Source organism: Haliaeetus albicilla, chromosome 9, assembly GCF_947461875.1.
Source record: "Haliaeetus albicilla chromosome 9, bHalAlb1.1, whole genome shotgun sequence".
Classification (NCBI taxonomy): Eukaryota; Metazoa; Chordata; class Aves; order Accipitriformes; family Accipitridae; genus Haliaeetus; species Haliaeetus albicilla.
Genome location: NC_091491.1, coordinates 19,869,710 through 19,884,978, shown reverse-complemented (window position 1 = coordinate 19,884,978; position 15,269 = coordinate 19,869,710). Strand labels below are relative to the sequence as shown.

At 38.3% G+C, this 15,269-nt stretch overlaps 1 protein-coding gene across 3 annotated transcripts in view; it reads right to left on the bottom strand.

Annotated features, from left to right (window-relative positions):
- Positions 1-15,269, bottom strand: part of LOC104325614 (glypican-5-like) — a 423,584-nt gene that overhangs the window by 98,606 nt on the left and 309,709 nt on the right. The window lies entirely within an intron of this gene.

Below are 15,269 nucleotides of genomic sequence, written 5' to 3'. Positions count from 1 at the left end.
ATACCTGTGTTTTGATCAGTTATAGTATTCAAGTCTCCAACTCTAATAAATATGTTGAAAGTAAGTCAAACAAAATACCATTCAGTGCACTGTATTATTAATCTGTGGTCATTTAATTTCATCACATTTGTATATCTTTTCCTAAAAAGTATTCAATTAAAATAAGGCGATAATCAAATTAAGTTTGTCTACACCCCATAACAACTAGTTTTCCTTAGCACTGAATAACACATGTGCACTACCTTAGCCTAATGAAGAATTTAAAAAAGAGTATTAATTTAGTACTTTCAAGAAAAAGGTGCAAGTTTCCCACGGATCCATCAATTATTGCATTACCACATACTGTCTGAGAGTTTAGCAGTCATGCATTCGATGATGGGCATTTTAAGGCAATAATGCTGGGCAATTTTCTCTAAATTCTTTTCAGGACAAATCTCCTTAAGCTCATAATATCTTAACACCTTCCAAGAACAAAAGCCTCACATTCTAAGACAGCAGTGTTAATGTAGTCTATGTATAACACATTTATGATAATGGTGAGTTGTACGAGACCCCAGGAGAAAACAAATTACACATCTGCTTATTTTGCAAACGCAAGGTAGAGAGACATGCTGTTGCAGACACTTGTGAGCTTACTCTGCCATGCTCCACACCAACTCAGACAGACATTACTGGGGCGTAATATGGCTGTGACTGCAAGCTATTAAGCCTTGCTGAGGGCTAAAATCAACTAGTTCAGGATCACTAATGCCACACTAATGTGACTGTATTGGACCACAGTACAGGGAGAAGCAGCTCCCACCTGCATGCCAAGGGCACGCGTGCCAACATGCCCTGGATCTCTGATCTTGCAAACTATTCCTCCCAGCACTTACCCCTTGCCCTTGCAAATGCTCTGCCGGCAGACCTGCCTGGGGAGCTGCTGTACAACAGCCACACTGAGATGTGCCTTGCAGCTCAGAAAAGGGCACGAATAGATGGCCTGCTCCCACAAATGGGAGAGGCCACTCCCAAAGAAGAGATTAGCAAGGGAAAGCCTTCTGTCTCAGAAGTTAATTTATGACCACACCCCAAATCTCAGAAATAAATGAGAGATGTGTGATGCATGAATGAAATTAGAAGAGTAGAAAACCAGAACGCTCACTAGGGAAAAATTTTTATTCTGACTATTTACCTTCTAAACTTGTTAGCTTTTATCTAGTTTCAAACAGCTGTGACCAGTATGGAAAAGGGATCATTGCAAAGATTTAACATTAAGGCTCTTTCAGGGAAATACAGCAAACACAGAAAAGCAATCTCTGCCGAAATCAATGCACATATTTGCAAAAAAGGAGAAAGAACCCTTAAGTAAAGATATGCCTATGCCAGTGTTCAGGCCTTCTTTGTAGCATGAGGGAACAAATAAAGAAGAATTCCTTTTTTATAATAGTCTGTCGCTTTTTAAAAATTACAATATTAAGGTAGAGTGTATAATACATAAGTCTGCCTAAAAAGAACACATACAGAATGAAGGGATTGTGTTTCATTATATAAAATAAAAGTAGTGATGGATTACATTGCACTCATCAATATCAGCACAATGTAAAGGATTTGAAATCAATGATTTGATTTTTAACAAGATGCAGAGAGTTTGTACATGGTTAGTCAGAAGTATTGTACTTTACATAAATGCTTTACAAATGGTGACACAGTAATTACAGTACTAGGAAATGGCTACTATCTATCCGCTCCGCATTTTACAGACTAAATAGAAATTTCATGCATATTGAATGCACTTGTGTTAGCTTAATTCATTTCTTCAGTATTATTTTATAAGGTAAGAATAATATAAATTCTAAATTGCCATTCAAATGTTACATCTATTTTATCATGAGTTACATTTTTAATAAAATGCAACTTTACTTGAAGCATACATGATGTTTGCATAATCTGTGGAAGAAAATTGTCACTCTAGGAATTTATAATTTGCTTATTTCTTATAAAACCTTCTTTTGATGTATTCTGCAGATTGATAGGGTTTCAGTGTATTTATACAGATATAAAAATATTTTCTGTGGTTGTGTATTTGCTGCTTTGAGTAGACTGCTTTATAGTTTGCAATATATTTTCATATAGCTTGCAAAAATAAGTTCATGACTTATCTGCAGTTTAAAAAAATAATTTCAAATCTTCTTTGATACAACACACTTCCAATTTTTGTTGTGACACAGATTATGCAAATTTGCTTAACAAAGAGTATGCAAACTGATTTTAAAGTAGGAAGTTGAGCTGACAGTAGCTAGGCTTCAGCATTAAATCAAAAGGACTGTGGTTTTTTAGTCTCATGGATGGACATTGATTACTCAGGTTTTTCTGGTTTAATGGGGAGACTCCCACTGGGCATTTCCTGGTGATGCATTCGGGTACGATACTGAACCACTGTTGTGCACCCATTAGCATCATGCATCTTTTTCATTTACTGACAAGCTGTCAAGGATCTGTTGAGATGTCACAGGACCTAGGAATATGATTAAAGTGGGTTTTTTTGATTAAGCTCTTTCCAGTTCATGATATCCATGTGGAGTTTATGTCAAGTGAGTCAAAGCCTTAAAACAGTCTGGAGACAGTCATTACTTTCCTACCTAACTGGGTAGGACTGCATATCCAACACGTTCACTGGGAACAGGAGAGATTCACACTCAGATGCTGTTTTCAGAGGAATCTTACATGCTGCTCACCAGTGCAGGAATCCCCTCTGAATGACTGAGCAGGAAACACTCTGCTCTACAAAAACTCCACATTCCCAAGCCCATGCAATCAGGAGGCCACAGGGAACAACATACACCACTGAGTGTTGCGGGGCGGGGAGAGCATGCATGTGCATGTGTGTTTGAGAAAGAGAGAAAGTTCTTCCATGTACAGCTACTGAATCTGTGGATGCAATGACTGGACTTCAATAGGTGAGATTCTTGAAAAGCTGTCTGGTTTTCTTACAGGGCAATGCCACATGCATCCTCACCTGACGGGAAAAACATACGAAGATGCGATAGTGCCAATCAAAGAATTGCTCTGCGACTGCAAGAAAAGCCTCCAAATATGAACTGAATGTGACTCTAAGGCTCAGGACTTGGAGCCTCTGTTGAGGCTCAGGGTTTTTCCTCAGCTTTGGAAAAGCAAAACCCAGGCAGCACCTCGCCTGGTTTCATGCTTTAGTTCATAACTTGGAGGGCTGTAATGAAACCCACACGGACGGTGGTGAGCCCACATAGACAACGCTGGGGGAGAGCTGTGGCAGGCAGTAGCGTCCCTGCCTTCAACCCCAACAAACAGGTTCCGCTAGCAGAACCAAATGGAAACCTGGGAGGAGGAGTGTAGCAGAAAACCCACCCTCAGGGGTAAGGCAAGAAACTTCCAGGAAAAATTCCCCCACCTAAAGTCAGTGGAATGAACACAAATGCAGCAGATATTTACCAGACCACCTGGTACACACAAATGTTTTTCACACCACAGACTCAAAAAAAAAAATTACAGTCCCTGTGGCTTTAATAAAAAATGAAGAGGTCCAGGGAGAGAGAGAGAAAAACTAACTTCCAGTGAACATAAGTAGTTGGTCACTTTCAAAAATAATAATTTTTTTAAATGTGTGAACATAACATGAATATTTCAATTCCCAGGACTATTCTGCAAGTACTTTTTATGATGAGCGATAAAATGTTCCAGCTTCGCTACAATTGTACTAAACTGTTGTAATGGAATTCTGTACTTTAAACTTGAAATGGGACTGTGTCCCAGTTTTGACAGCATGCTTTATTATCAATAGCTGATTTTGAAATGCTGCCATGACATCTGTAAATTATATGAATCAGGATATGAGAAAAAGACAGTGTCACTGGTCTTTAACCTGAAACAATGTCATTTTCTATGTTTTGGCACAGGCCAGGCTTGTCATTGCAGTTCATCCTGAGCACTAACTTTGCAGGCAGCCTCTTAGGCATAAGCGTCACTACTGAAGGATACCATCCTGCACACCATGGAGGAGGGCAGCAGAATCTAACCCTTCATTTGCTGGCTTAAACTGTTATCTCAATATGTCAATGGCAAAATTCCCAGTGATGATTACTGGGTCAGAATTAGGCCAAACTCACCCATCTTGGTTTTTTCTGGCCTTTATTCCTTCTCCTGAATTCTGTAATATAATGCCTTTAAATCAGGAAGAACTTTCTGGCTGAAAATATCAAGCTTACTAGATGGCTTTAAAAACTATAAGGTTTTTTTGCAGGTGGCAAAATGTTCCAGCTTGAATCTATGTTTTTCCTCTTGTATTAAAAACCTACAAAAATATCCCCTCAAATTAATCTTCTTCCAATTCCATATGTTACCAAATGTTTCAGTTTTGGAAAATGGTACCTTTTTAATACAAAAACAAATTTGTGGTTTTTTACAGGATGAAAAGTTCATTTCCCCCACCAGCTCTAATGTTTCCATTGTGTAACAGATTTATCCTGATATAGTTTAGCCCTGGGCACTATGCTTCCCCCAGCATGTTCAGGTTAGTGCAAATGTTCTTTGTGCTGCTTTTAGTTATAACAGCATATTGCACGTGCTGCAGCAGTGTACGTAAACAGGCTGTTCCGTTACAAGCGCATGTTCAGAAGATTTTATCTAATCAAACTTTAGATAGGAAATTACTTGTCTGACTTCACATCAGAAAGCTATTCCTTCAGATTGGATTATTAGGACTTTGCTGCTAAATGGTCAGCAGCAGTGTGTCTGAGTCACCAGTCTTAATTTTGGGCTATAAATATCAGATGATGATTTATCACGTGGCAGTTTCAGTACTGCAATGGCAAATTCTCTTTAATCTCTTTAATTTGAGATCAATGCCAAACAGTTTTGAAAGCTGAGAATTTCTGAGGTTCTCTGTGCAAATAATGGCTAAGCCTTGGGCATGCACAATATGGAATTCCACCCCCTTCATCAGCTGATTTCAATGTACCTACTTTCTAGTGATTCAAAGGGTTTTTTATTTCCCACACTGATCTAGTCCTGCTTATCTTTGTGAATTAACTGCTAATTGCAGACAACAATTCAATGGTAAATGGGCTAAATGTGATTTTGAGAACGTTTAATGATTTTTACAATGAAATTGAATAGGGTTTGAAAGAGTAGTTATTAACCTCATATGCTACCTGGATCATTACTGTTTAATATTCATGCTTCATCTGGACTTCAGATAGAGTTTATGATCAGCACAGTGCCATACTACCTGCTTATTCAATTATTTGCTCACCAGAATATACAGGTATTGCTTTCACCTCTTCCAAAATGCTAATTACATTTCTTCTAAACAGCACCAGACAACTGGGTCTCATCCCTTTCTGGGGAATGCTCCTACCCAGGTAGGTCACTTGTGCAAGGTAAGTTTGCTTGTGCAAATCATATCTAGATGAAGAATGTGCATTCTTTCAGAAAGCATTAAAATAGGAAATGGACTTAAACCTTGCTGAAACAAAGACTAATTTGCAAATTTGACAGAAGTGTTTCTTTAGAAGATGAACAAACTCTAATGTGCTACAGGATACCTCAAGAGATTAAAAAAATCTAAAAATTATCCTAATTTCAAAATATGATTCAGTCCTACTCAAAGTTTGGTTGGTTCCTTATGGTATTTACTTTCAGAAATAATTCAAATTTGGCTTGACAAGCTATTAGACATTCACAGAAGAACCAGCACAATAGGGGGGTTGAGAGACTGATTAAAGAAGACAGCCTAAAGAATGTTAGAAAATCTGTCTAAATCCTAAAAGACAAGGAAGACAAGGACAGAAAACATTTTCTGATTGTGATATTCAGGAACCTGAAATAGGAATAGAGATGTAATTCGGAAAAAGAAAAGCTTCTGATGCAACTATACATGAAGGGTAATTAATTGAGGCAAATGAAGGAAACCAGACTAAAAATGGTGTTTGAAGAGGTGCTGCAAGATCCTATATCCAGCTGACTTTGCCATCACTGAGAACTTTGACAAAGACCCTTAGTAATCCATAATTTAGAGACTTCACCCCAAACTGGGTTCATGCACAGATTCACGCTCCCGCACTCCAGCATGTCATACAGAAACAATTAGGTTTCTAACTTCATTGTTCTGCAAGTTATATCCAGTTCCTGGGTTTGAGGCTAGCAGATGGCATTATAGCCTCCTTGAATCTGCACATCACCCTAAAATGCCTCTGAAAGGTGTCAACTGTCCTGTCCATCCTGGAAAGTGTTAAATTTCAGTGAAATATTACTTAACTGCTTTCAGGATCAAAGGACAGAAAAGAAGACTCTTAAAATCCAGCAGACAGGAGACACTGTGGGATAAATCAGATGCAAAATCACCTGCTGATTTATATACCTGAGTATAACAGCTCTCTGTTACTGTAAAACTAAACTGTGCTTTCTTTCAGGGTATTGTTTTGATCCTAAATTTCTCAGCTGAGACATTCTGATGGCATATCTGTTGGCTTCAGGCACAAGAGCGCTCTTTTAAGGAGTATTATTAGACCTTAAAATGGACAATCAAGGAATAGAAAACCTCAAAAAGCATACCTGGTGTACTCAAGGCATTTTCTCCCTAAAAGCAAAGACAAAACACCCCCAAGAAACATTGGTTCAAGAGAGGAAGGGAGGGAGGGAAAACCAACCAAAGCAATTCTTTTCCTCCTTTAAAAGTACAGCAACTGCTTAGGCTTTCCTTATGAATCATAAAACAAAGGAAGGTGGCAGCAGGGAGAAACAGAAACTGTATTTTCATTTGTCAGTGACTTTTGGTTCTATTTCCACTGCCAAACAGCTACACTATCTGCCTCTTTCTTGTATGCCGTGAGAGATGACGGCGGGTTTATTAAAGCCTTTAAGGTTGCAGTAATTCATCACTTTACCATAATTAACCTGGAATAATTTACCTCTGGAATAAACAAGGTCCTAGGTTTGCTTTTACTATCTTCCTTCCTTGGAGAAATGTGTGGGGTTTTTTCCTCCAGATATCCCCATGTGCAAACACATGGCTTCTTACAGCTAGAGCTCTGGATATTACTAAAATCCTACAACAAAGTAGCATGGCAAATGCTTCAAAGCAGCGTGGGGTTTAAATGGCACAGCGATTCACTGTATTTAGTTCCTCTCTTTCCTTCTGCTTTCACTGGTGAGCAGGCAAGGGCTCAAGAGGAGGAGAAAAGGTACGCAGAGGTGCTGTGTGGCACAGCACAGTACCTGGAGCAGGCACTAACATCACTGTCACTTAGGTGTGACCAGGTAAGTGTTCCCTTGTGTGGCATGAAGACTAACTCACAGGTGAACATTCTCCTTAGGCTTGCAGGATTGTTTCGATAACTTATAGCATAATGGCATTAGCATTTTAAACTGAGCTTCCATTAAGTTATACAAGTTATCTATTTTGAAGTAATTTGAAGGACCTTTCATTGTTAACTCCTCTTAATTAATTTTGGCTTTATGGCGTTTTGGGGGCAAATTGCCTTAGCCTTCGCATTTATCCTATCGCTACTTGGCATGACCAAGATATTACAGCTCTTAAGTGAATTTCTTGTCAGAAGGATCTAAATCACACAGTTCATGAGAGTTACTTGAGGAGAATTGGTTTTACTCTCCATTTAGCTTGGCCTCTAAACTCTGGGTGCCAGCCTCATGCTTGCAAATGACTTTCACAGAAGTAGGCATTACGAGAATGGGGTCAAAGTACCTACCTGCAGACTGCTCTTGGCATGAAGTGGGAAGTATGTTCTGCTTCATGTGTTTAGTAAGGCAATTTTTCTTGGAAGCTTGCCTTTCTCATAGTTTTAGCTATCACATACCAAGTTGCCTCTTTTCATTCATGCTCTTTGTGGTCTGACTATGTTGTTCCTGTTTGGGGCCATTCAGCTTTGTGGTATTTTTGTTTAAAAAAAAGTCCATTTTATTAAAACGTGAGAAATGCTGGTGAGTGGGAATTGATTGGAAAACCAGATCAATGAATTTTCAGTTTAGGGCTGTTTTCAAAACACATCTCAGAAGTATATGTATACATCAAGTTGCTCCTGTGGAAAGCAACTAGATAAAATATTGATGACAAAGTTAGTAAAAATTGTTCTGCTGTAATAAGTGCATTCAAAGGACACAGATTACTGGTAATATTTTTAATAGAAGGGTGGTAAAAGCACATTACCCTTCAGTGATCTACAATGCAGTCTCTGATGACTGCTTATAAAGAACTACTACAAACAGTTAAGCCCCAAATGTCTTTATCTTGATCTCTCCAATGGTTATTTCCCCTTACGGAACAGCATATTGGAAGGCTTTATACCCTAAGCAGCTGAAATGCTTTGACCTTTTGATTTTGTCTAAATGGTGCTAAAATGATCAAAAATGTGCTGTAATTTATATTTCTCTGGTGAAATGGTAAAATTACATTTCCCCAATTACCTTTTTACCTCTTTGAAGGTACTAAACATAGTACCAAAGTTGTTCAGAGTCACAGAGCTGGCGCTCAGTCTGTTATTCCTCTAACTAATGTTCTGATTAGCATTAGAGAAATTCCTACAGGGGACATGTTTATCTGGTCATGTAGAAAGTCATTTATACAACTTGGCAAAAGCTCCTGTCGTGTATGGATCCGAGCAGGAGAGCTGGTGGTACTAGGAGCTTTCCCGCCTCAGGTCTAGGAGTGATAATCTGAAGGAACTGAAATCCCTTTCCTTTACACCTCAAACTGTCATGTAAATGCGGAGGTTGAGGAAGGATTAGGAATGATTATACACTTCTTCTCATATGCATTTCAGTTTAAATTATACTGTGTGATGAAGGACACTAAAATGACACATAATACCTTATCCCTGTGTTGGTAGATTATAAAATAGATTTAATCAGGGATAGAGAGGTGGGGAAACCTTTTTCTTTCTTGCTTTCTTTCTTTCCTCCCTCCCTCACCCTGCAATGCTCTCTCTTCCTATCCCCTTCTCAGAAGGCCCCTCTCAGCCATCTTCTGATCCCATTTGCACAGAACAGAGGCTGCAGGAAATGTCACTGTCACCCAGAGAAACACTTAGCAAAGTGTGCCCATGAGATAACAGTGTGACGAAACCACCAGTCCAAAGTAACTCATCTCAGGATCAGATCCTACCAAGTTCAGTTAGCATGAATCAAAAGCTGTACTTTTCATCCTGACTATTTAGTTTTTTCTGGTTTTCTTTGCTCCAATGTCTCTTCCAAAACTGTATCTCTACAACAGAAGCCAAAGCCAGAAATTTGCAGCTGTGGAACACCTGTTTCTCCCCACACATGCTGAAGGCCCTCTGGCAGGGTTTGCTTATGCTCCTGTTGACAGATGCTCATCTCTATCTACCACCCCAAATGACAAATATAAAGCTTTGAAACCACTGAGTTTTCTTAAAAATCAATCTTATATAAGGGCTTAAATTGTTACTATGCTGTTTTGTGGATAGAATGAGGCATTTACACTAAGGGCAATAAAGGAATTTACAGGCTCTCTAAAAACGGAGCTAGAGATAAAATGTCTTGTGCAACAAAGGATGTAGAAAAATGGCTATGCAAGGCAGTGGGATGGGGATGAGGCATGATGGAGAGGTTTCTCTAGGGAGGAAGATGGAATACACTGAAAATGCTGTATTTCTCTGAGCTAGGATCATCTGTGAGGAAAGTGAAGACGTGTGGCGATGAGAAGTTGATGAGCGTGGCTGACAGCCAGCAGATATTATGATCTCCGAATATTGATGTTTTGTACTAATAATTACAAAATCAGCAGCTGTACAATTACATATTTGGATAAATACAAGTGTAAGTGCATCCTGTAACATGATGAATGGAAATGAAGTATGATTAAAATGACAGCTCATACAGTAATATTGATGCCTAGAAAAGACAGACAAGCTGGGAGAATGATAACATAATAAAGGATAAAAGAATCTTGATATTAAAAAAGAAAAAACTGATTATGAAAACATTCATGAGCAGTGAGAAAAATACATTAACTTTCCATAGCTGTTGAGAGCAGATACAGATCAAACAGAAGACATTAAGAAAAAAGCAAATTTACTTCTCTGCACTTATAAAGGCATTCTGGGGCAAAAAAATATCCTTCGCATATGCCCTGAAGAAGAAATCTACAACCAGGATTATCTCTTCTGATACTCTGTCTGGAGCAGAAAGATGCACTCAGGCTGTGAAGTGTCTAAACAGCCAAGAAGAAAGCCAAAGGTTGCAATCATATCATTTGAACGTGCTAACAAAGTACATTTGTTACAGGTTCCCACTCGGGCCCTGAAATGTGACAATAAGCAGGATATTCAACTGAGAGAGATGTCTGAAATCAGAAAGTTCTTATTAAAGGGGGGGAGCTTCATGAAAGAATTAGGAAGAAGTACAGAAGAAAACTGTGATTGGGATTAGATAAGCATTTGGCAAAAATCACAGTAATAAAGCACATTTGACATGCAGTTATGTTCAAAGACTGGCTGGGATGTCACAGGATGTGTTTGTTTATTGAATGTTTACTGACAGATAAGATTTTAAACTATTGTTTAAAGTCTGCTGTGCCTAAGGGTCAGCACTAGTTAGGCACTTCTTGTTATTCCATGGAAAACCCACTGCTTTTGGGATGGGGACAAAGCAGAAACCCATCTCCGTGTGGAGCAGGCAGCCAGCCACGGGAAAGGTAAAATCCATGTCTCTGTTTCCCAATGATCTAAAGTTTCAAGGCATGTCAGAAGGAGTGGGGTTAATATATGCCCCATCTGAAGGCTGAGCTTTTTGACCCATATGTAGATTATACCCACAGAGGGGTGAAACTGGTGCAAAGACTGCAGTTCATGTACACCAGACATTTCGAATTTGTCTGTTCTCTTCAGTGGAGGAAGGCCCAAGGGTAGGTTAAAATATATGTTTCCCTTAAGCTGTGCTGTTTGTCTGCCTTGCCAGCAAGAGGACAGCTGTAGTCCAGCGCTAGCTACATTCCCTATGACTTTGCATGATACTGTATCAGGCTCCTCTAGAAAGAAGCTTGGGTTAATTTCTGTCTTACACTGGCTATGCAAAACATACAGCTTCATATAAAGTACAGTGATACATGCTAGTGAGCAAGCCCAGGAATACCTGGGTCCTTCCCATCTGCAGACAGGTGTGCATATGGACCCACGCCAAGAGGTGGTGTCAGCACAAGCTTTCTTCAACATAACGCACCACAACTTCCACAAAGCCTAGAGCTCTCTATATAGGTGCCTTTAGGCTTGCACCAAACCCAGGTCCCTGCCTGCGGTCTAAACATTTCCTCTAAACTTTGTTTAATGGCTCATCACCTGATGATTTCCCTCAATGGAGATTTAATGTTGGTTGTCACTGCTTGGGTGGGGCCTCATCACAACATACAGTTGTGCAGCACAGCTGGGAACGGGAAATCCCCTGCACTAACTTCCTTCCCACTTTTCACTGAACAGACGGAAACATTTTTCCTTTTCTCTGAACAGAGGAGAGGCAGGACACAATGTGAATCTGTTACTGTTCTGCCTTTTCGTGAATGGCAGGATGCTGATCCCTCTCCTAGTAAATATTCCTGTGGCCTGATCCTGCAAGGCACTAGGCAATCCCTGCTCTTCTCCACCCGCCCCCCTCTCAGTCCTGTAAGGGTTTAAGAATAAGCACTTACATCAGTGGACTTGCTTGGTGATCAAAGTTAATGTAAGACTATACTTACATGAGCACGCAGTGCTAAGCAAGGTTCAGACCGGGATGCTGCTTTGCCCTTCTGCCTAGAAACCTGCAGGACTTCCCCATCCGTGCTCAAGATTTATATGGCTTGCTTTTCTCTTCCTAAATCTCTTCTAACAAAGCTTTGTTCAAAGATGATTAACAGATGTTGTCATTAAAAAGTTGATACTTGCCAACAAATAACACATGGGTCTGCTTGAGAAACTGCTGTTTCCACAGCTTTCCCCAAGAAGAGATACTTGCGGTAATTGGTGAGGCCTGTGAGAACATGACATTTTAAAGTGTCTTCTACCATGCATAATTTCCTAAGAGAACGCTGGTTTCCTGAGAATTTATCTATCTTGTTTGTATGAAATCATTTGGATAAACACGCATAACACAGAATAGATAATTAAGCCCGTTATGATTAAAGGAGTAAGTGGTGATCTTTTTAGATAATGATGAATTTGGCGAGCAAAGACTTATTTGTAACAAAAGTAAAAAAAACAGCACTAAATAATAGATAGCTATGTATCTTAATTGAAGACATAAAATAAAATAATTAACTGATATGCAGAAATGATTCTCAAAGGTTAGAAGGTGCCAAACAAAAGGGCAGGATTTTACTATCCATTGCAAGATGAGCTGAAATATACAGACAGCAAACCCCAATCAGAAAAAAATCAGGGCTAAAGCATATGTACAACGCACCTGGCTGGAATATACAAGCACAGAACCACTTCTGTGTTTACCTACCCTGTATACATTGAAATCTAAAACTTAGGAGCCAGGCCTTCTGTTAACAATTTAGAAAAGCAAACTGGGGAGATGGCAATGTACCCTGTCCAGGGGGATCTTTTCATAGTTATGAACAGAAGATGTTTTGAAGATGGTAACCTAGATATTGATGAAACTCCTGGCAATTTATTGTTAATCAAAAGGTAATTTTTTTTTCTGGGAGGTGGAAAGGAATGAGCATTCAGTAGGTTTTCAGAAACTATTTAAAAGCAATCTGAGTCTTTTGCAATGCTCAAAGCAGGTCTCTCAACACATAAACTGTAAATATTATTTTCATATAGGTTTTAGATAAATGACAGGTGTAATACATTTTTACTACATTCTAAATTCAGCATTTTAGAGGTTGACATTGAAATCCATTCCTCTTTTCTCTTTTCCATGGACCTGTGCTAAAAGCATGACCGCTCTGCCAAAAAGTCTGTTTTGAATGGCTTTTATTCTTTTTTTATTCTTTTTGTTCTACTGTATGACTGCACACTACAACCTGCACTGATGAGATCGGTGTCATTTTATAGCTATCATTTATGTCTTATCCAAACCTGTCATAGTAAGTAACAATATTCCCACTAACTTTACTAAGCTTCAAATCAGGGTTTTATTTGGGATTTAGCTTTAGCTTCAATTCATGTCTCAGTTCACTATGTACTTCAAGCAAGCAAAGAATAATCAATGTTGTCATGTTCCACTTCTACAAAACAATGGTCAGATGTACTTGACAGGTTTTAAGTTTAGGAAATATAACAAATTCACAGCCTGTACAATTAAAAACACCATCTTACAGACATGCAGCAGGAGGAAATTCAACTAATCTGATGTTTATTTCTTTAACATTCTATTAAAGCAAAGAAGCTCTATAATGAGATTACTCCATTTTATCTCTTAATTGTATCCAGATATGCAAAACAGATTTACTGCTAGTGGCTTGTATATAGTACAATATTTCAAAGCTAATTATGAAACAACATTACTATTGTCACACAATGAAATACTTATTCTTACTGTTATGAATCAAGACCATTTTCTAAAATTAATTGTAATTACCTTTTTAATTGGATATAAACCCTACTAAATTCTGAAACAGCTAGTTATATAAATATAACTCTTTTAAATCCAGGATGATATCAACATAAAATATTTTAATTAAATAGACTGCAAAAAAAAGGGGAAAAGAGACATTAAGTGCTTTTCCATTATTAAAGCCAGCTGTAAGTCAAGTCTTGAAAGTATTCAAGTTTTTATTTTTGAACACCTGAAATCTGCCATTGTCCATGTAAGCATGCATACATATCCTCGCAAAACAGTGTATTAATAGTTTAACTGTTCACTGAAGAGTAGTTAGCACCTGGCTTTTGTTTTTATTATTCCACATAGAGAGGAAAGCATATTAAAGTATTTACCCTCACAAATCCCCAGGGCCCAAAATATCTAGCAGTCTTTTCATTGCTTATGTATATAATACAATAAACAATAAAAAAAAAGGTTAAGAAAATAGTTTTAAAATAACACTGTGTCAAAGTTCTTCTGCTCAAAAACATTGGTGAGTAGATGGTGAAAATCTGTACTTCATCTGTTAGTCGCAATTATTTAATAATTTTTAAAAAATACTGCCCCCATGTTATAATACCGCATGTATCTTGATCATACGGCTGGTCAACGCAAATGAAATTTCAGGTATTTATAATCTGGTACTGCAAACGTAATCTAACTTTTTGCACACATTTGAAAATACATGTTTAAACTCGTTTTTCCTGAACAAATATTCATAACAGGAACAACTGAAGTCTGACTACAGACTAATCACAGCTTGTTTGCAAGCCTTACTTGAATATGGGATACCTTTTCCCACTCTCCACTTAGTGGTAAAGGGACAAGGAAGAGGCACTTGTTTATTTCAGCTGAATGAAGCAGCAGTTTAAAACTTACCTGAGTTCCAGCCATCTTAACGAGCATTATTTTTCAACACTATTATACCTGTATTTCATATACTTGCACATCCAAACCAAATTATATTTACACACACTATGGTAATTAAAGCAGTTACATCTTGATGAGCTGAAACAGAACTTCCAGATAAGATAAACCAGTAATATCAAGTATTTAGAAGGAAACATCTTACTTCTTATTGACTTACTATAGTAAGGACTTAACTATGTATTAAATTGCCAATATTTTGGTGGAAGTTAAGTTAGATTCTGATGCTCATTCTACATTTGATGACATATTATCCAAATAATTTCATGAAGAAATATTGCAGAATGCATATCTGAGACTATCAAGAAATTTTATTTAACCAGCAGCTCACCACTAGAAAAAAACCAATACTTCATGTGTTTTTTCAATAATATATACTTTCAGCCAACACTGTTTGGATCATCCTTCAGTATCATTATGCAACCAATAAATATTTACATTAACACTTAGCACAGTCTATAAGGACATTAATTTTCTATTTCTTTGAATAGCCCACATTCTCTAGGAAGGCTCTTCCAGTATTTCTGTGATCTAGATTTCATTGCAGATATTTTATTGACTCTAATCATAGAATCATAGAATGTTTTGGGTTGGAAGGCACCTTAAAGACCATCTAGTTCCAGAGCCCCTGCCATGCGCAGGGACACCTTCCACTAGACCAGGTTGCTCAAAGCCCCATCCAACCTGGCCTTGGACACTTCCAGGGATGGGGCATCTACAACCTCTCTGGGCAACATGTTCCAGCACCTCACCACCCTCACAGGGAAGAATTTCTTCCTTACATC